The 22,276-nt window shown below is 45.1% G+C and overlaps 1 protein-coding gene across 1 annotated transcript in view; it reads right to left on the bottom strand.

Annotated features, from left to right (window-relative positions):
* SUSD6 (sushi domain containing 6) overlaps positions 1–22,276 on the bottom strand; it is a 113,399-nt gene that overhangs the window by 13,645 nt on the left and 77,478 nt on the right. The gene's annotated exons all lie outside the window — the stretch shown is intronic.

Raw genomic sequence — 22,276 nt, 5'->3', positions numbered from 1 at the left:
CATACCCTAAGACACATCCATAGCAGTGCCACTTGTAAATTGCTTCAAGTGTGGACACCTCTCTAGACAGGCCCATAAAGTCCTTAATCCTATGTCTCCCCACACGGTCACTTCATTATTGCTTTTCTTCTTTTTCTAAGGTCCAGATGGGTTAGTCAGCCTGCACAACTTGATATGGAGAGAGAACATGGTTTCCTCCCACTCAAATCAATTATAGAATCATAGGACTAGAAAGGACCTCAAAAGGTCACCTAGTCCAGTCTCCTGCACTCATGCCAGGACTAAGTATTAGACCATCCCTGACAGGTGTTTGTCTAACCTACTCTTAACCTCCAATGATGGAGGTTCCAACAGCCTCCCTAGGCAATTTATTCCAGTGCTTAACCACCCTGACAGTTCGGAAGTTTTTCCTAATGTCCAACCGTAGCTGCAATTTAAACCCATTGCTTCTTGTCCTATCCTCAAAGGTTAACTGGAACCAATTTTTCTCCCTCCTCTTTATAACAACCTTTTAAGGCCTTAAAGACTGTTAATCAAGTCCTCTCTCGTCTTCTCTTCTCCAGACTAAACAAACCCAGTTTTATCAATCTTCTCATGTAAGTCATGTTTTCTAGACCTTTATTCATTTTTGTTGCTCTTCTCTGGACTCACTCCAATTTATCCACATCTTTCCTGAAATGTGGTGCCCAGAACTGGACACAATACTCCAGTTGAGGCCTAATCAGTGCAGAATAGAGCAGAAGAAGTACTTCTATCTTGCCTACAATACTCTTGCGAATACATTCCAGAATGATGTTTGTTTTTTTCGCAACAGTGTTAACACTCTTCTCATTTAGCTTGTGATCCACTATGACTCAGATCCCTTTCTGCCATACTCCTTCCTAGGCAGTCATTTCCCATTTTCCTTCCTAAGTGGAGTACTTTGCATTTGTCCTTATTGAATTTCATCCTATTTACTTCAGAGCATTTCTTCAGTTTGTCCAGGTCATTTTGAATTTTAGTCCTATCCTCCAAAGCACTTGCAACCCCTCTGCAAACTTTATAAGTGTACTCTCCATGCCATTATCTAAATCATTGAGGAAGATATTGAACAGAACCAGACCGGATCCCTGCAGGACCCCACTCATTATGCCCTTCCAGCATGACTGTGAACCACTGACAACTACTCTCTGGGAACAGTTTTCTAACCAGTTATTCATCCACCCTATAATAGCTCCATCTAGGTTGGATTTCCCTAGTTTGTTTATGAGAATGGCATGCGAGACAGTATCAAAGAGCCTTACTAAAATCAAGATCATACCATATCTACCACTTCCCCCTCCACCAGGTTTGTTACCCTATCAAAGAAAGCTATTTAGTTGGTTTGACAAAATTTATTTTTGACAAATCCATGCTGTTACTTATCACTTTATCTTCTTGGTGTTTGCAAATTGATTGCTTAATTATTTGCTCCATTATCTTTCAGGTTACGCTGAAGTTACGCTGACTGGTCTGTAATTTCCTGGGTTGTCCTTATTTCCCTTTTTATAGATGGGCGCTATATTTGCCCTTTTCCGGTCTTCTGGAATCTCTCCCATCTTCCATTAGTTTTAGAAAATAGTCACTAATAGCTCAGATATCTCCTCAGTCAGCTTGAGTATTCTAGGACGCATTTCTTCAGGCCCTGGTGACTTAAAGACATCTAATTTGATAAGAGCAATGCCCAGGTTGGGGATTTTTGCCTCAGATAACACAGTTGTCTCATTTGAGGGAAAAAGCAGGCTCTAAGAGCTGAGTCTAGAGAAGGGAGGGCAGGCAGATGAAATAGCCTCAGAGCTAAACCCAGCTGGCAGAAAGAGTCTTATTTTGTGTTTGTTTTCGTACTGACTTTGGACCCTGCTCTGTGTGAGTGAGAGAGAGAGAGGTGTGAGAGTGTATTTTTGTAGTAACCTGGCCAAAAGGCTCTGCCAGAAGCCATCAGAGCTGCCTGAAAACCTTGCTGGGGAAAACTAAGGCCGAGCAGTTGAAGCACGGTGCCTCATAAGGAGGTGGGGCAGCAAACTGACAACATGGTGACCTGTCAATTTAGAAGGGGCAAATGCATTTCAAGGCCTCGTGGAAAACCGAAGACAGTTCTGCTACATTTCTGCCAGTATAATCAATAACCATGGACGGGGGAAAAAAATAGAAAATGAGGAAATCGGAATGAAAACAGGATCTTTGCTGCTTATGAGTTCATCTCCTCTGGCAGCTTAGTTATTGCTGGCAGCATGCAGAGTCTTTGATATGCTCTCCACTACCACCACTTATCAAATGAGGAACCCATCCTATTCTGAAGGTGTTCCTCCTCCACTAATCTGGATAGCAAAAAAAAAATATCAAACCGAAGCGAATGTTCTTACATTACTCAAACACTGAATGCAGGGGAGAAGAGTCCATCACTTCTCCCTTTAAATCCAGATCAACATCTCAATCCTAGTGAGGAAGTTTGTTCATATTTAATAAAACACTTTGGTGCCTGAATAAATTCAGGTGCTTTACTTTTTACCACAGTGGGTTACCCACACCCTCTCTTGTAATCTCTGACATACACATATCTTCTGACACATGCAGAGGAGTGATGGTGCTACAGTTCCACCCATGATCCCAGGGTAACTGGATGGTATTACTTGAAATGATCACCAATGAAATAGTTAATCCTGACATACCGTATACACGCGTTCATAAGCCGAATACTTTTGGTAAAAATGTGACTCAAAGAGCAGCGGTCAACTTATAAATGGGTCTACACCAAAATTTGATGATTTTAAACTCCATGACATCATTGAATTGAATATCTAATACATTGTCATTTTGTTTACCTGGAGCATCTGCAGGCATGGAGCCCCTCAGTTCCCTGTGGCTGCGGTTCGCCGTTCCCAGCTAATGTTCCCAGCCATTAGCTGGGAACGGAGAACCGCGGCCACTGGGAGCTGAGGGGCTCCGTGCCTGTGAACGCTCCAGGTAAACAAAATGTCCGACCCGCCGGCGGCTTAACCTGACGGGCCGGGAGCCAAAGTTTGCAACCCCCTGAAATTTAGGGTTGGCTTATGAAAGGGTCATACAGTTTTTACAATTTTTACCTATCCATCTTGGGGGGGTTGGCTTATAAATGAACGGGCTAATGAATGAGTATATACGGTAACTTGGAAAGTGACAGCTTACACTCCACAGTGAGATGAGGGAGGGCAGGTCATATCTCTTAGGACCAGATGCTTTGTACAGAGGACTGAAGGAGGAGAGGGGGAGTATGGGAAGAAGGAATCCTCCCTCCAGTCCAGTAATACAGTGTGCTATAGCTACAACCCTGAAATTTGGGAGCAGATGCAGCAACACTTGTACACCCACTACACAGGAGCTGTATAGAGTCACTTAGTAGCAGGCTAAACAGCCACTGCTCTGCACTGCCCTAGCCACACCAGACTCTTCTATGTGGAGTCCCTTCAAGCAGTCTGCCCCCTCCCCTGCAGAGCACCATCACAGTGGTTCTGCTGAGTTTAGGGCCTGCTTCATCTGCAGGGGGAGGTGATTTAAGCATCTTGTCCACCAAGCTATTTCATCATGTCTGTCTGCACACTCAGGACTGCAGTGGGTCACATTCTAAGTATTTTCCCAGCAAAGTTCCTCCCCCCCACCCCCCCGGCCCTTTTTTAAATGGAAGTTTAAACTGATAGATCCAGAAATCTGCTATTGGAACATACTGCTGAGAAGCAACCAGCTCAATACAACCCCTGGTGATAGAAGTAAGGTATCGTTAAACAGTTTTCATCTGGACTGTAGCCACTAAGGCGGGGGTGGGCAAACTACAGCCCACAGGATGGATTCAGCCCACGAGCCACTTTAAGCTGGCCCACGAGTTCCTGCTAGGGAGCGGGTCTGGGGCTTGCCTTGCTCCGGCACTCCAGCTGGGGCGCAGGGTTGGGGGCCGCATGATATGGCATGGCCCTGCTCTAGAGCTCCAGGCGGGGCGCAGGGTCGGGGGGACGCACCACGTGGCTCCCGGAAGCAGCCACATGGTCCTCATGGTCCAGCTCCTATGCGCTCCAATGGCCCCCTCTGGTGCTCCAATGGGAGCTGCAGGGGCGGTGCCCGCGGATGGGGCAGTGCCCGCGGATGGGGCAGTGCCCGCGGATGGGGCAGTGCCCGCGGATGGGGCAGTGCCCGCGGATGGGGCAGTGCCCGCGGATGGGGCAGTGCCCGCGGATGGGGCAACGTGCAGAGCTGCCTGGCCGCGCCTCCATGTAAGAGTCGAAGAAGGGACATGGCACTGCTTCCGGGAGCTGCTTCTGGTAAGCACCACTTGGAACCTGCACCCCTGAGCCTCTCCCCACACCCCAACTCCGTGCCCCAGCCCTGATCCCCCTCTTGCTCTCCAAACCCCGTGATCCCAGCCTGGAGCACCCTCCGGCACCCCAAACCTCTCATCCCCAGCCCCACCACAGAGCCCGCACCCCCAGCTGGAACTTACACCCCTTCCCAAACACCTGCCCCAGCCCTGATCCCTCTCCCTCTCTCCAAACCCTTCAATCTCAGGCCAGAGCACCCCAAACTCCTTATCCCCAGCCCCACCCCAGAGCCCGCACCCCCAACCAGAGCCCTCACCCCCTCCCACACCCCAACCCCAATTTTGTGAACACTTGTGGCCCGCCATACAATTTCTATTCCCAGATGTGGCCCTCAGGCCAAAAAGTTTGCCCACCCCTGCACTAAGTGTACATCTCCATGGGAACTAAAAACCCTTGTTCGGCCAGCTTGGGTTGAAGGGCTGTAAAATTGCTTTGTAGACCTTTGGAACCCGAGCTCTGGGACGCCAAAGTCCAGCCTCCAAGCCCAAGCATCTACAGTGCAATTTTTAGCCTCGGAGCCTGAGCCCAGTGAGCCCAAGTCAGTTGACCCAGGCCAGCCACAGACATTCCATGGGTCTTTTATTCCAATGTAGAGGAACCCTCGCTGCCTAAGAATGTTCCTTCTAGTCTCCATTCTTTTGCACTGTATTCATGCATGCCTTTTATATCAGAAGCCCTATTGGGCAGGGTTGTACTTCTTTGTTTGGTGTGCTCTCTATTGTGAAGGGCTATACTATGTACACCAGCAATGCTATATAAATTATATACAAAAAGCTTTATACTTTAAAAATGTTAGGTTATGCTCAAGCAGTTGAAAGCTTGCAAATACCAGAATTTAGGTTACCTAAGCAACCTTGTGTGTATGAATCAGAATGAAGAGAGTCTTCAATTACGTGATCACATGTTGTTTTCCCTCCAGAAACCCCTGGTCTCATTCAGTGCAAAAGATGGATGATGCTCACGGAATGAAGCAGCTGAATATTGTTATCCTCATCATTCAGTGATCCCTGCCTTGTTTATTGCATACAATGCAATGATTACAGAATTAGTCATTTCCTCATTGACTTTTCTAGGGCGCTTATTGCCATGGGATCTGAGTGCCTCACAAATATTAATAATTCATCTCCACTGTGAGGTAAGAGTATTGCCATCTGCATTTTATACCCCAGGAAACAGACACAAAGAGACATGCCTGAGGCCAAATGGTGACTCAGTAGCAGAGGCAGAATTAGAGCTAAGCACCTCCCAACCCCTTGCTCCTTCTTCCAGCCCACACAACCTTAATGCTACAGGGGTTGAGCATGCACAGCTCCCAATGACTAACAGCAGCTGAGTGCTCAGTACCTCTGCAACCCAGGCACTGGGTGTCTCAAGAGGACACCCTGAAAATGAAGAACATGTGGCTATAAGCCAAACTTTGCATTTAATGTCTTAGCATCTAAATTCTGGAATTTCCTAGCTTTTGACTGCTTGATTTTGCAACATAAATAATGTTTGAGTTTTTTGTATGTAACTCATTAGGTCTTTAAAAAAGGGGCAGGGGAGAATCTATTTTGTGCAACTGCAATACCATCTTCATCGTGCCTCAGGAGCAAGGTTTGAACCCTGATCATTCAGCACCATAGCATGCCTTGAGCTACAGGACCATCCCAGCTTCTCCCCACTCCTTCCTTGAATATCTAGGGGACCTTCTTCCCTATGTGGTGCCACCAGAGGGGTGGGTTTCCAGGTGGGCCACTGGGGCTATGTGCTGAATCCAGAAGGAAGACTTGGTTGGGGGAAAGCCCAGCTTGTCTCTCTCTTCCCCTTTCCCTGGGAGGTATGTAGATGTAAGTGTATGGGTGTGTGAAATTCCTTGGAACCCTTCTCCATGTAGTGCCCCAGAGAGGGGAAATGGGCCACTGAGACTGTGTGCTGTGTCTGGAATACAGTGGTCAGGAAGAGTTTGGCCTAATTCTCTTTGCAGAGAGACATTCTCCGCTGCTGGGTTTAGTGCAGTGTGGGGGCCCAGCCTTACATTAGAACACTCACCTTCACCGTGGCATGTTGCCCACATGTTCCGCACGAACACGAACTACAGAAGGGAAATGGTGATTTCCCAAAGTTATTTCTCTCCGTCAAACCTGAACAGAATTTCAGCAGCCAAAGAAAAGGCCCTTCTCTGGCCCCCAGGCTTACTTCCTGCCAAATTTCAAAGGCCTGCTGCACGCCACCGTCTCAAAAAGGTAACAGAAATTCTTTATAATGGAAAGTGTTAAGCAACCTAAAACCAGGGGGAGCTGGTAGCCATCTCTACAAGATAAATGGCACACCCCCATTTTCACTGGCTTTTTTATGTATCTGAAACCTTAACAGAATTCCTATGTACTTCTTGCCTCATCCCCGGCCATAATGGTTTAATTCTTGTTCGTAGAAGCGTGAACAGTGGATGGAGCTCCCGTTGATGAGACACTTATGGCATTGTGCCAAGCAATGGAGGGAAATAAAATAACTCTAGGTAATGGTAATTTCAAGCTTTCCAAGGGGATATTACAGCCCTGGGTGAGTAAAAGCTGTTTGGAAAGCTATGCCTATCCCCTTGGCACAGCTTTCTTTTAAGATTCTCTTATTAGTGTAAGAATAGGGTTTGAACACAGCCTACTGGTGCGAGGGGCCAAGGTCAGATATTAGGTTTACACATCTCTTCAGAGAGGTTGTTCTCAGCCGGGAAGGGACAGAGGGGGAGAGAAGAGGGAAAAATCACGAGGTGAGAAAGCCAAGCATTTGCGTATCACTGAAATCAGCCCAGCAGGAGGGAATTGCCATCTCCAGATCGAGGGGCAGGTTTAATCTAGGTATCAGGATTTCTACAAGGGCAGTTCTGAATGTGTCAGGCATTGTTATTCACTGAAACCAAACATCCTACTTGTCTTGCATTTTGATTGACACTTTGTAAAATAAAAAGTGACAGAAGTCTTTCTTTGCTTTATATCACATTTCCCCTTCTCAATAACCAATGGGACACAGAAAACTGCGGCTAACCCCATGTTGTCAGTAGATGTTCTCAAGAGAACTCTGCTCTCCTGAGAAGGGAACTAACCACTTTCATGTCCAAGCTGTAATGTTCTTTGAATACATTTTTAATAGGACAAAAGAGCAGGAAATATTCTCCTATCATGTGGACAAGAAAAGCTACCACAAAATGACCCTCCTAGACCCCTACCCCAAGGAAGACTGCGATTGTCTTCTCCATTTACTTCTTTCCACCAAGCTCATAGGCAGACATCCTTCCAGCTAAGAGGGGCTAGATGTAGCTTCCTTTGGAGCTCATCAAAGATGTGTAAAGTTAGGTAGTGTGGTTACCAAAGTGTTATATAGGTGTTCCTTGGCCTTTGCTAGCCTGGGAATATGCTCAAGTTCTGAACTCTGATCAAAGATGGTGCTGTAAAGAGTTTCTGATGAGTTGTAAAACAGAAACCCAGACCATGTGTGGTCATTAAGTATCCCATGGCACTTTCTGTTACGGTGGGATACCTACCTACTACAGCTGCCCTGTTCCATCCCACAGTGGCCCTCAGCAGTGGGTGAGGCAATTCTTCCTTTTTTTTTTAGGAGCCCCTTCATGATGAAGCATGATTTATATGCAAAAGAAGAGAGATTATAGCTATGACTGGCAATTAGAGAATTTTGTAACTTTCTCAACTGGGTATTCAGTTTGGTTAGTGGACCTCGGAGTTGCCACTTAGTGAAGGAATAAAGCATTAAAAACTCAGTCACTCCTTATAGAAGTACGAAGCACACAGTTTCTCTTTATTTTGCTGTGAAATGTAGATCATCCCACGAAGTGGCAAAGTCACATTACAACAGAGACCATCAGAAACAAACCAGGAAACCCACACAAGCACACTAGATAACAAAACAGACAGGTTTCAGAGTAGCAGCCATGTTAGTCTGTATCTGCAAAAAGAAAAGGAGGACTTGTGGCACCTTAGAGACTAACAAATAATAAATTTGCCTCTGTTAGTCTCTATGGTGCCACAAGTACTCCTTTTCTTAAATCATAGACTTCCACAGCAGAAGAATGACTCCCAAAAGATTGGATTCTCCAATGCCCTTAGATACCAAAGAACAAATGGAGAAAAGCACAGTCTCCTGCCACAATGTGGATTTACATAAAGTATAGGTTTTAGGATCATAACCAAAAACTAACAGAGTACTTGAACCTGACAGAAATAACCTCCACAATTACACAACAGATAAGGAATCTGCTGTGGCAATGAAGGAGTGTAGCACAATTCACTTACATGCAGGATGAAAGAACTAAACACTTAAATCCACATAACTAGATGAAGGCTAATATTAGCAGCTTGTCACAGGATTATAAAACCCATAGGCATTTATCTTCTTATTGCCCAGTAGTGACGCCATAAGTGATGCTAGAAAGGCACCTGGGTCAAAGTCTTATGTTCCTTTCACAATGTGTATTAGGAAAATTTGTACGTGCTTAACCTAAAAGTTTCCTTTCCTCAGCTGGCCAGGCCCACAGATCCTACAGCATGCTTGTTGCAGCAGAGGGTGTAGAATTCAATTCCGTCAGTCGCTGGCTCAGAGATACAATTCTGCTGCCAGTTTAGCACTTACACAGCTATGGTGAAAACTGTGTCCCCTTCTAACCAAATACATTCTTATGAGCGGTTTCGGAGTAGCAGCCACGTTAGTCTGTATTAGCAAAAAGAAAAGGAGTACTAGTGGCACCTTAGAGACTAACCAATTAATTAATTGACACCTCTTCCCCCTCCCCCATGGACAGAGACTGGGGGAGCATGGGGCGGTGCTCCTCTCCCCCCACATACTGGATACATGCCAGAGGCAACACTGCCTTCCATTTGGTCCTGTTTCCCCCCCTGAGCACAGCTATGCAGGGCTGGCCTTGTGCCCCCCTGGGTCTGGGTCGGGCTGCCGGTTGCCCAGCCCTGCAAGATTGGGTCCAGCTATGGCTGCCCAGCAGTTCTGGCTGGCAGGGTCCAGTCCTGTGCTACGGGGTCCCTTTTCCAGCTGCCCAGCTCCACTGCTCACCCTGCTCTATGGAGGGGTCTGAGCGGGGGGGGGGGGGGGGGGGGGGGGAGAGGGAGGAGGGGGGCTGTGGTTCTTAACCTGCAGCCCACATAACACAGGTAAACAGGTTGAGAACCACTGAGCTAAACCGTTAGTCACGTTCAGAGCCCAAGCAGAGAGGCTGCCATGCCAATTGACATGGTGCTGAAAATGGTGTCTGCAGCCGGCAGGGACCCCGGGGGATATGGCTCACACGAGCTGAATGGCAAAAAAAATTAGAATTCTGTACTTATGTATTTTACATAGGAGCTTTTCCCAGAAAGTAGAAATTCTAGGCTCTGGAAGATTTCCCAAAAGGTACCAGCCAGCTAGTTAGCAAGCGACTGATATGTTTAGAGATGCTGCCCCTGGTTCAGCTGCTGGAAGAAGGAGCATGTGTCTTTTCTCTCTCCTCCAGAGTTCTGTCACAAGGGGGGCAGGTCTCCACTCTTACACCCCTTCCCTCGCCTCCTGATTGTTTTGAGAGTGTAGTTGGGAGCAGGTGAAAGAACAAGAGGACTTTGCTAGTTTACTCCTACCTCGGTTTCCTTTTAGGGTCCCTACTCCTTACTGAACATATTCCAGTGCCTGCCTCTGGTACCCAGAGATTTCCAAAGCAGAGCAGCATAAACTTCACATGATCATTTAACAGTGTCACTACTGCCCTTAGGGTTTTGAACAGTAGCAGGGAAACTGACCAGAACATTGATTTCACTCTGTTCTGCTTGGCAAAGCTATGAGCAGCAGCAAAAAAACACCAGAGACGTCTCCCTGAGTCTGCAGGCAGACAACACTGTATTAGTTTACATTTGATATCACATTTGAAAAGGTCTCATAAGGGCAAGATTTTTTTTTTAATTTTAAATTCTGCAGGAATTGATCACCTAGACCCCACATTCACAAGGGAAAGCTCCCCACTCAGCACTAAAATATGCTCTCGGCTCACAATAACAAGGGAACCTAAAGCACTGGTACAGAACGAATGAATGCAAATGCCATTTTCAGCACTGAAAGCTTTTATTATATAACCTTTCCCAGCTGGCCACCAGGAAATCCATTGTCTAGCCTAGCTCCTTTTCTCACGAGAAGGTCATGTGCCAAAAGGGTTTGGCTAGTCAGCTGTTACTGTCTTGGTAAAGATATCCACTCCAATTACTATCTCACTAGACCTTTGAAGGGCTCCTCTGATCAAAGCCTTCTGCTATACCACTGACTGGAAACATGTCTGTGGGAAGGCCAGCACTGCAGTTATCACCAATTCAGCCATCTGAAACAGTGATTACACAACAAAAATTCCAAAGATATTGCAGTCAGGATTCTTTGCTTAAACAATACAGGGCCGTCCATAACCCACACATTTCCTTCCTTCCTCAGGCAACACTTGTGTGTGGTTACAAAATTCTTTCGCAGAGAAGGAGATTATGAGCGAAGAGGACCAGACATCATCTGTCCTCGGTGTTAAACAATTGCATGTCTCACTCCACACCTGCAACACACCCCCCATCAACCTACAAAAAGCAAAGCAAAGCTGCCGCCTCAGGAATTCCTCCCTCAGGAAGCTGTTTGAGTGGGGAGATGTATCTGAATTCAACAGCCCTCTTTATGCCAGCTGTACCAAACTAATACACTCCCCATTTCCTCGCAGGAAACTATTCCCCATGCTTCTGGCTTGCAGAGAAATGGCACCAACCCACCTGACTCAGAAACCATAGACAAGGGATAGGGCTGGGGATGCAGGAATTGTTAGCCATAGAAATGGCCACCACAGCAGGTCACATATAATTCCATGGTTTTTAGGGTTCCAATAGCTTGAAACTCCCAGTAATAGGTGTTTGCCGAGCTGTGCCCTTCTAGCTTTCTAATGTGGTGGCTTCCTACTACAGCTAAAGGTTCTTTGAGATGTGTCCCCCTGCGGGTGCTCCACTCCAGGTGACTCTGCATCCCAGCGCCATTGATCAGAGATCTTCGGTAACAGTGCGTGGTCGGGATGCATACGCTCAGCTGCTGTCTCGCAGTCTCATTAGAGTCTGCCTGAGCGCACGCGTCCCATGCCCCCCTCAGTTCCTTCTCTACCATGGAGAAGTCAGACTATTACTCCAAAGCAGAGGGGAGGAGGGCGGGGAGTGGAGCACCCACGGGGGACACATCTCAAAGAACCTCAGTTACTGCAAGGTGAGTAACTTTCTCTTCTTCTTCAAGTGCTGTCCCTGTGGGTGCTCCACTCCAGGTGAATGTGGAGCAGTACCCACTATGGCGGGTGGGACTTTGGAGTTACGGCAGTGAGTACCGTAGACAGTACTGTACGGCCCACTATGGTGTCTGCCGTGGTATTCTGCGTGATAGCATTGCCTTCTACTTAGACAGGACTAAGCCATTTTGTAAGTCCTCGTGATTATTTGTCTCCACTACTGAGAGATCAAAGGGTGCAGCCATTTCTAAACACAACTTTCCAAGCAGATCTCTTGGGGATACCTGATACATGACGAGCCCTGGTTCTGAGGCTCGTGCAATGGACACACTTAGCAGAGATGTGTGTCTCACCGAGACACTTCACACAACATGAGTGTCCATTGGACCTTCGCATACAGTCCTGATAGGAATCACATTTCTTAAATCCTGAACCCCCTGGCATTATTGAACTTGGAGTGCCGGGGGAGAGTGTCTCCGCAGGAGATAAGCTTGAGGAAAAAAGTTTTTTTTGTTTGTTTTCCCTTCTTTTAAACTAAGTAACTATCCTAAGGGAAGGGAAACAAATGGGATGTTACTAACTATTTCTATATTCTTTGTAATTGTTTCCCTTAGAGACCAGGGAAGAGGATCAGCCCGGATTCCCGTCTTCAGCCAAGGACGGTTGAGAAGGAACAGAGGGGTGCACGAGATGCGAACGGTCAGGCAGACTCTAAACGAGACCGCGAGACAGCAGCTGAGCACATGCGTCCCGACCATCTCCGATCAATGGCGCTGGAACACACCATCACCTGGAGTGGAGCACCTACAAGGACAGCACTCGAAGAAGAATTACGATTGCTCATGTAGCAGTCCTATACTAACCAAGGGTCACCTACTCAAGATGTCAGGCGTAAGAGCCAGACACCAACTACCTGACTTTTGGGTGGTGTACATGTTGGCACCCAACATTTTAAACACATTTTTGGCTGATGTGATTACAGCCCACCATGCAAAGGGTTCTCCTCCAGTAGTGACATTACAACACAGGTTTATCCTCTTTTCCCAGAAGGGTTGGCTCTAGGGTGACCAGATGTCCCGATTTTATAGGGACAGTCCTGATTTTGGGGGCTTTTTCCTTATATAGGCACCTATTACCCCCCACCCCATCCCGATTTTTCACACTTGCTGTCTGGTCACCCTAGTTGGCTCTGACACATGTAATTCCACAAGGTGGTAAATTGTACTGTCCTGCAACCCTCAACACACATAGCTGTCTCCAATGAAATGCAGTCTCTGGCTAGAAAGAATAAAATATACTGTATATTCTCTTTCATTTCCCCTTCCGATACAATATGTTGCCTCCAACTTTGTTAACCTAGGTTATTTAAAAATAAATAGAAAGTCGGGAGCAGCATCTGAAATGTCTAAGAAGTTATTTAAACTGCATCAGCTACCTGCTGCTGATGACTGACCATTTTGTTTCCAACAGCAGCAAGCTGCTTGAGCGTGCTATGTAAATGCTTTTAGTTGAAGCCAGAATCCACATGATAGCAGTGAAATCATCTGCAGTCCAGACCTTCCTCAAATTTATTACAATAAGATTGTTTTGTGGTGTGGGAAGAGCCCCCTGGCCATCTTCTCTTCAGCAGTTCAGCTTTCTCTAGTACACGAGCAGATGGCTCATCTCCCAGAAGGGCAAGTCAAAGAAGACAACTGCTACCACCAGTGCCAGTCCTCACAACAGGGGTTAAAGAACCTCTTTATATTTTATTTGCAAGAGACAAATGACAAAAACAAAAGGACTCAAATGTGAACACGCAGAGTTCCAACATATTCAACCCATAAAACAGACAGGGGCTTAAAAAAAATAATAATCCCAAAATGTAATCTCCTTTGGACTACAATGTATTGCACGGAAGACAAAGTCCAATGGAAACCAGCTCTCTGTCCTTATTTGAGCCAGTTTCCGCTCCTAGTGAAAATCAATGACAACTTAAATCAATAGCAGGAGGACTGGAAACTTTATTGGGAAATTACAGTTTCCCTACCAAGAAAACATTTTGAAGAGGAGGCTTAATTTTTCATGCACTAATGTGGGCAAATGAGATGAAACCGAAGAAAGGAGATCTGTATATATAATCATATAGCAGTGTATTTATATAATTAGACACAAGTACTTACGCTGTGTACAGTAATGGACCCCCTCACAGACATTCCATGCATGCCAAAGAATTTTTAAAGAGACAAAAAAAGAAAAAGAAAAAGACTAATTGCAGTCTTCCACCAATGCAGTCACCAGCTGGTGACTCAGTAGAAGCACAGAGTTAAATTAACTGAATTAACATGCTGCAACACTAGAAAAAAAACACTATGCTTATTAAAGCTCTGCCATGATTAGCCAACCATGGAGGAAGCCTGCTATTGCCACTATAATTATGGATATTGTCTTCTTTCCCATTTGAAATTATTTTTTCCAGTGGTGTATTACTCTGCTGAAACAAAAACCATCGGCTTCAGCCAGTAGTACTGCCCCATGTTCCTGTTTCTAAAGCTGAATTTTATTTCCATCCCTAAGAAGTCAAAATGCTTTAAAATCACATGCAGGTGGTTAGTTGTGCTTCTCGATTGCTACAACAACTTTATTTAAAATGAAGTTTTACAGACTATGGGGGAGACTTTTAGAGAGACAAATGGCTGTTGGACACCTTGCTGACTGGACTGTCAATGGGAGTTACACGTGCCTTTGGGAATTCCTCCTCCAACTCCATCATGTGGAACGGGAAGGAATAATATATTGTAAAAACAAACAAACAGCTCCCAAACCACTCCTTTTGAGTAAAAGAAAAAAAATCTCACACAAACAAATACGAAGGAGTTTCCAGGCCTGACATAAGAGCCAGCCTGCAAAGGCAAGGTCTGTATGATGAGGGATTGTGTTATAATACAGCAGCGACCCAAGCAGTAACATAGTGCTGTTTGGTCTTGTCTCTTAAGTAGAGCAAACAATTTTATAATCAGGTTTCCAAACACTGTTACAGCCATGCAAAGGCATGATCGGACCATGGTTCCTACGTGGTCAGGATACCATAATGCTAACATGATTCCCCCCATAAAGTCACAACTTGCTTGGGTTGACAGGCCCGAAGTCAAGCAACTGCCATGATTGTAAGACTAAGATTTCTGGGGCAGAGACTGCCTCTGTATGTGTTTGTATAGTTCCTAGAACCCAAACCCTGACTGGGGCCTCTGGATACCACAGTAATATAAATAATATAACAAAAAACGGGAGGCCTTTCAACAGAGATGAGCTGATAATCCTGGCCGTTTCACAGGCAGTTTTCAGTCACGTTAATGGCTGGCAAAGGGCTGAGATATCTTTGGAGGAAAGGTACTATCATGTGCAAAGATATGAAAGCCAGTGCACTAACCATGTGACATGCTCTGGCTCTGTGAACAAGGCAGGCTGACTGGCCTCCTAGTCAACAGCACCAGGACAGCATAAGAGATGTGGTGGGCACCACTGCTACAAAACTGCCAACTTCAGTTTAATCACAAGAACCTGCTTTGGTCAAATGTGCATAGCCAGCCCTTATAGTTGGGCAGTCCCTACACAGTCTTCAAACAGCACACAAACCCAGAGTGTCTGCCCATCCCCTGGGAAGGTTGTGGGTTTAGCTTCATGGGCAAGTTTTGACAGTTTCCTTTCCTAGACACCTAGCTCTTACATATAGCAAAGGAAGCTCACAGCTATTCCTACTCACTCTAGTCTAGAAGACACTACTGAAAGCAAGGTGGTGCTTTAGACACTAAGAATCTGCTACACTAGAAAATGACCTGTAGGCAACAAGTCACCCAACTCCTTGCCCCGCAGATATTGTAAATAGTTTAGCTGCTAGAGCGGACCACACAGTCACAAAAGGCATGACTACGGCCTGGGGTAACTTTGCTTCTGAATCACCATTACAAGAAGTGTGCCGAACTGTTTTGTGCTCTCTGCATTAGCAATGTCACGTTTGTCAGCACCAGCTGACCAGCGATAAGAGGGAACACACTGCTGCTATCATGAACAGCAGGTAATTTTTTTGAGCACAGATGAATTGGGAACTCCTAGGACCTAAAGTGTGGGGGTAATTCTGTGGGGAATTCTTGAGCAAGGCACTTGCCCTTCAACAAAGTCCTGTGTCCTCCTCCCCATACTGATTTTGAACTTCAACTCTATATCTTCCTAGTGGCTTCCCAACCCCCGCCCGCCTCCCGGTGAAGAATCCCCTGCAATACTAATTCAGAGATTACTGGCATGTTAGCTACATCATTCCCTTAATCTTTTTCCAGACTGACGTTCAGTCCGCGTATAGTAACAACACAGTATTCCCTTTTTTAACGCGAAGTATCCTCAGGGCCTAACATCATGGACAAGGGGGCCCTGATCCGAGGCAGACAGATGCTTGTTCAAGACAAATATGCAGAAACAATAATGAATGCTGACGATCTAGCAATGACGAAAGATCAGGTGTTTTATATCCGTCGGCAGATTTTGATACTGCCGACCATTAGGTTGAGCCGATTAGTCCAAATCCCGGCTGAAATAAGTGCTACTGTTCCACTGGCTCTGGTCTCTGCTTAAGGAAGCTCCAGAAACTGGTGTGGGGGCAATTGCACTTCTGCAGGATATGGTGTTCCACGGGGCTCTGATCTGTAAGCACTCCTGCTCAACTGGAGGCCATAACCTGGATGACAAGAAGCCGTCTTTTCTGCTGTAACAGACACCCCACGCAGTACAGGTAAAAGTAGTAAGGTTGGCCAACTGAAGGAAAGCGTCTTCAGAGGATGGTGCGGCAACCCCGGCCTCCACCATTGACTGAAGGACGTCTGGCTGCTCGTGATTTTCAGAGGTCCAAAAGGGACCATCCTACACAACATTTATGTTGAGTATGGTGGTCATGACCATTGCTCTCTAGTGCAGACCTCACCACAATTGTTCTGGGGTTTGTGAACTCCAGAGCTCTACCATGGTGCTGTGAAGCTCACTCAAGCTTTGGCTGGTGCAGGATGTCTGCCTGGTAACATTAAAAGCAGTGTGAATATTATACTAGTTGGACACTTACAACATCTCTCTCTTCACTGCCGAGTGTAATTCAAGACATTGCCATTGAATCATAAAGCACATGACCTTAGTCCTTGCCATACGAGAGTCTACCTCACTCGTCGGTTCTAATCCCAGCTCTACCTCTGATTTGCTATGTGACCCTGTACAAGTTACTTAACATCTCTAGGTCTTTGTTGCCGCACCTATACAAGGAAGGCGATACGTATCTCACAGAGAGGTTGTGTCGATTAATTAACATATGTAGGGTATTAAGTATTTTAGGGCATCAGAGTTGAGAGAGAAACCAAATGAACCCTTCATACTTGTGCATGAGAAGACTCTTACCAGCCAAGTAACTTTAAGGCCTATCATAGAATTTTCTCATTTACTAATGGCCTTTTGGAGGGAGTTTGAGCCAATTCATTTTTTCATCCCTTCTGCAACAGCAGCTGTTGGCTATGCTGACTCAGCCTACATGAAAAGTACTAATTTGGAAATTGTCTGGACCAGTTGTAGCAATGGCATTTACAGTAGGGAGTTCGCAGTCTGCTCAAGTGTCTATTTTCCATCTACCCTGAAATGCCACCCGGAGAAGTCAAAGCCCCTGATTATAGAAATTTCTTTCTGCAGCTGGTTTAATGACAGCTTCCATGGGAGGAGTCGAACAGAGTAAGCCCAGCAATACTTACCAGCAGTGGGGAAACCTTATTCATTGACAGGTTTCAGAGTAGCAGCTGTGTTAGTCTGTATCCGCAAAAAGAAAAGGAGTACTTGTGGTACCTTGGAGCTAACAAAATTTATTTGAGCATAAACTTTCGTGAGCTACAGCTCACTTCATCGGATGCATCACATGCATCTGATGAAGTGAGCTGTAGCTCACAAAAACTTATGCTCATATAAATTTGTTAGTCTCTAAGGTGCCAGAAGTACTCCTTTTCTGATTCATTGAGACAGTCTACTTATACCCTGACCTTGTCTTAGCTCTGAGTAATTGCAAGACTGACATCTTAACAGCTGGGTAGATTTCTCTCCTTTATTTATTTAAAAAGAACTTGGAAAGGGACTTGTCCATTCAAATGTTCAACCATTTACCACCAGCAGGACTAGTAACTCCTTAAAACCCACTGGAACATTTGCTTTTAACAAACAAATTCAGACCTTTTGGAACCAAAGTTTGGTATAGCCATTCACTCCTGTGCCCTCTTCCCAAAGGGTTTCAGAGTCCCCCACACCATTCAAACCACTTCTTTACGCAGTCTGGCACAGAATCTGCATTCAGTCCGGTCACTTCATCAGAAAGAGTTCAGGGGACACCGCCGAGTCCAGAGACCTAAGTATTCTCAGTAACAGGCATGAGCCTGTGAATCTGCTCCCAGAAGAGATCAGGCTGAGAGTGACTCACTCTTGCTATCTTCAGGTTATGTTGCAAGATGTGGCTCTTTGGACAGGCATTTTCCTAACAAAAGGGCAAGATGATGCTGAATTCACTTGAAGTTTGCCTCTCACATCAGAGGCTGTTAAGGACAAAGAGTGGTCGGAGAATTATGCTCTTCCCAGCAGGGATGTTTCTTCGGCTATGTCTACACTTCCAGAGTTTTTGTGTTGTCAGTTTCACTTGAGCTTGCAGAGCTATAAAACTGAAGGATAAGTGTTCGGGCCTGGGTCCTGAGGCTCAGTGAGGCGGGAGGGTCTCGGAACCCAGGTTCCATCAAAGCCTGAATGTCTACACCGCTATGTTTAGCCCTGCAAGCCCGAGTAAATTGACCCAGGCTCAGACTTGGTTTTTTAATCACAGTGTAGACATACCCAAAGAACATCCCACTAAGGTAACCAATTGGTGGAGTAAGAGGCTGAGAAGTGACTGACAAGGGTTAAGAAATCAAGGGAGAGTATGCTGCTACTGCTTTGTCTTATGAACCATAATAGATTCTCTACCTCACAGGCAAAGTCCCACACTGTCTTCCCACACCCACACCAGCGATGTCGGCAAGTCTGCTGTTAGACCAAACAGTGTCAGTACTGAAAGCTTACTGGACACGTAGCAACTTTTTACAACCCCTAAATATGTGGTACATAAAAGGAGCCCTATTTCTAGCCATTTCTTGTAAAAACTATAACTATATACATAAAATACACTCCCTATTATTCTGTATTTTCCTTTATATTTTTAATTGCTGTTTTTCCAGTGCCTACTCATGACTCTAAGCAGTTCAAATAACTAAGAACAAACAATATTTCAGACAAGATGCAACACCTGCAAGCACCACTTAAAAACTGCCTGTTGTCATGAACATGAAACCCCTGGTGACCTTCCAGCCCCTCAGCTCATCTCCTCCAAGTGAGTGCCCAGGTGGTTAACAAATCCTTAATGTGGCAGACCAAGGTAGGTGAGTGTTCCAAAATCAAGTACCTCTCAGGGTGAGGCAGGTCAGCATCCTCCTCCATTTCAGTGGGGCACCTCTCAGCTGACCAAAATTATGCTATCATCACAGTGGGAGAAAGGCAGTCACCCTGGTAACCAGATCCCAAACCATTTAAGCACGTTAGAGGTTATAACCAATCCCTTGGATTCCACGTGGAAGCCAGCCAGTGGTGTAATGGGAGATTTTGCTTTTAGCTGTTTTGAAAAACCACAAAGCACCTTGATAGAGACTGGCAGAGGAAAAACTGGAAGGGAAAAAGAAAAGGCCAAGTAAATTGAGGGTCATTTACAGTTACAGGCAAGCCAGTATTGGAGCGCCTTAGGTCCAAATTGTGGGGTAACAGTGGGAGATTACAGAGCACTGGTGTTGTGAGCGACACTCTGCTTATTAAGCAGGCAACCACATTTTGTACTAGCTTGAGATCATTTGGAAATTCAGTACAGAGCTCCAGGTAGATCCCATTACATCTACTCTAATCTTGAACTGACAAAAGAAACTGCAAGGTTCACGCCTGAAAGAAACAGTTGCACCACTCCTGCCAAGAGTGGATTAAAAAAAAGGCAATCAGCTACTGCCTGAGCAACCAAGAGCAGTCCTGGATGTAACAGCCACCCAAACTGCAAACTTGTGGGGCAAGCCATAGATTCTTTCCCTCACCTCAAGAGTGGCAATAATATGGCAGACTTTTAGTGACATCTCCCATCCTACCAACATTACCTCCATCTTGTCAGAAATGATCCTTAAACCGTTAATCTCACACTCACTTGGTCACTCGTTCTACTTGGCATCTTGTCATTATTAATATTACTGGAGTTCTGTCTTCTAGCAGTAAGTACTTCATCTCTACTAGTGTTGAGGGCAATCCTCCCAGGAACAACTACAGTGTGCCAAGCTGTCCTGGGGAATCCAAAAGGAATGTGCCATACAATCGATATTGTGCTCTAGTGTCTTGTGCCATAGTTCTCCCAGAGGACAAAATATTGCATAATGGCTCAAGCCTCGAAAACTACTCCAACAAGAATTTAAGGTTCATGACTAATGTATTTTTAACATGAAAAATAGGATAATTTCTGAAACAAAAATAAAATGTAAATAGTCTTCCACTATTTCTGCTCAAAATTCAACCCACATCATTCAAATCCTAATATTTCTGTTGAAATTAAAATTTTCAGATGTAACAGTGTGGCTATATGCAGAAGCACTGAAGGGCTCCAATCTGGATGGGGAGGAACAGAGGTCATTAACGTGGAGTAGCGACTCTAGCACTGGTATACTCGACCACTGAATACTGGGTACCAGTCTGGGTGGGTAGCTCACCTACCGAATCTCTGGACATGCAGCTTAATTCCACAATGAGAACTAACTGGAACATTAAAATCAACAGGTTTCAGAGTAGCAGCCGTGTTAGTCTGTATTCGCAAAAAGAAAAGGAGTACTTGTGGCACCTTAGAGACTAACATTTATTTGAGCATAAGCTTTCGTGAGCTACAGCTCACTTCATCGGATGCATTCAGCGGAAAAATACAGTGAGGAGATTTATATACACACAGAACATGAAAAAATGGGTGTTATCATACACACTGTAAGGAGAGTGATCACTTAAGATGAGCTATTACCAGCAGGAGAGCGGGGGGGGGAAACCTTTTGTAGCGATAATCAAGGTGGGCCATTTCCAGCAGTTAACAGGAACATCCGAGAAGCGGGGTGGGGGGGGCAGTCTCTCGTTGGAGTCTGTTTTTGAAGTCTTTTTGTTGTAATATTGCGACCCTTAGGTCTGAAATCGAGTGACCAGAGAGATTGAAGTGTTCTCCGACTGGTTTATGAATGTTCTAATTCTTGACATCTGATTTGTGTCCATTTATTCTTTTACGTAGAGACTGTCCAGTTTGACCAATGTACATGGCAGAGGGGCATTGCTGGCACATATCACATTGGTAGATGTGCAGGTGAACGAGCCTCTGATAGTGTGGCTGATGTGATTAGGCCCTATGATGGTGTTGCAAACTATGGACCACCTTGCAAATTGTGCCCACTTCAATCGTTTCCTGGTAGCATCTCAGACTTTCACCAAGCCACTTCTGAAGCTGTTCACTGGCTCACTCATCTGGACTTGGTTATCTAAACACTGATAACAGCCTCCCTTGCCATATAAAAAGGAGGATATGAGGTCACTTTGGGTTCCAAAAGGATACCTATAACGTGTTCATTGTGCTGGGTCATGGACTCACTAACGATCTGTGAATTTATTAGCTTGCTGGCACAGAAGCATATTTTATATTTTTGTCTTGTTCAAATAAAAAAAGCTCTACAGATCTGCCTATTACATGTACTGATATGGGCATTTTGGGTGGGCATTTCTACTGGATAGTGGGAAGACTGGGACAATTACCATGATTGTTTTTCTTGCTTCTTTTTTTTAAAAAGTGACTCATTCTAAAAGTAGTTTTTGAGGTAAGTAAATATGTACATGTGAAAAGGCCAAATTTTGCAAAATCTTAGCACATTGCTGGTTGTTAACCTCAAGCTATACCACCAGTTTCAAGACCTTGGCTGGCAGTAAAAGTAACCTCGAAGTAGATGGTGAAAAAATATTTTATTGTTCTTTAAAACTCCACTTGCTCTTGGACATGTTTACTGGTAAGTATTGGTTTAAGCCAGAGATAAGAAAGTCAAAATACCTAGTTGCAAAGTATATAATAAAAAGGTTGGAGGTGACCTGACCTGCAAGAAGAGATAAACTTGCCTGTAATCACATCTAAATCTCAAGAAACAGTGACAACAGATGGATTGTCATTCCTTTTGTTCATCAGGAAGAGGGGGGTTGTTTTTTTTTTTTTAAAAACACAGTATACTATTGTCAAAACAAAATCCGCAGAAAGAGACCCAGAACCCCGCAAGAATCCTAAGCTTCAGTTTTCATCTACCCTACCTTAATGCTTTTACACATGAAGAAATATGAGCATGTGTCATATGTCAAATATTTATATTCTTTAGCACCTTTGGAAATGCATATTTGTTTTAAACCAAATTAGATATCAAAATACATTAACAATTTGTGCAAGTTGCATGGTTTGCCTGCTTCTGCTCTTTTCCTGTGGCTTTTGGAGTGTGGCTGGCATGATGAATACTGCGCAGGACAGAACCTAGCCAGTATAAATTGC

This window comes from Chelonia mydas, chromosome 6 (genome assembly GCF_015237465.2).
Source record: "Chelonia mydas isolate rCheMyd1 chromosome 6, rCheMyd1.pri.v2, whole genome shotgun sequence".
NCBI lineage: Eukaryota > Metazoa > Chordata > Testudines > Cheloniidae > Chelonia > Chelonia mydas.
This window is presented reverse-complemented; position numbering and strand designations above follow the sequence as displayed.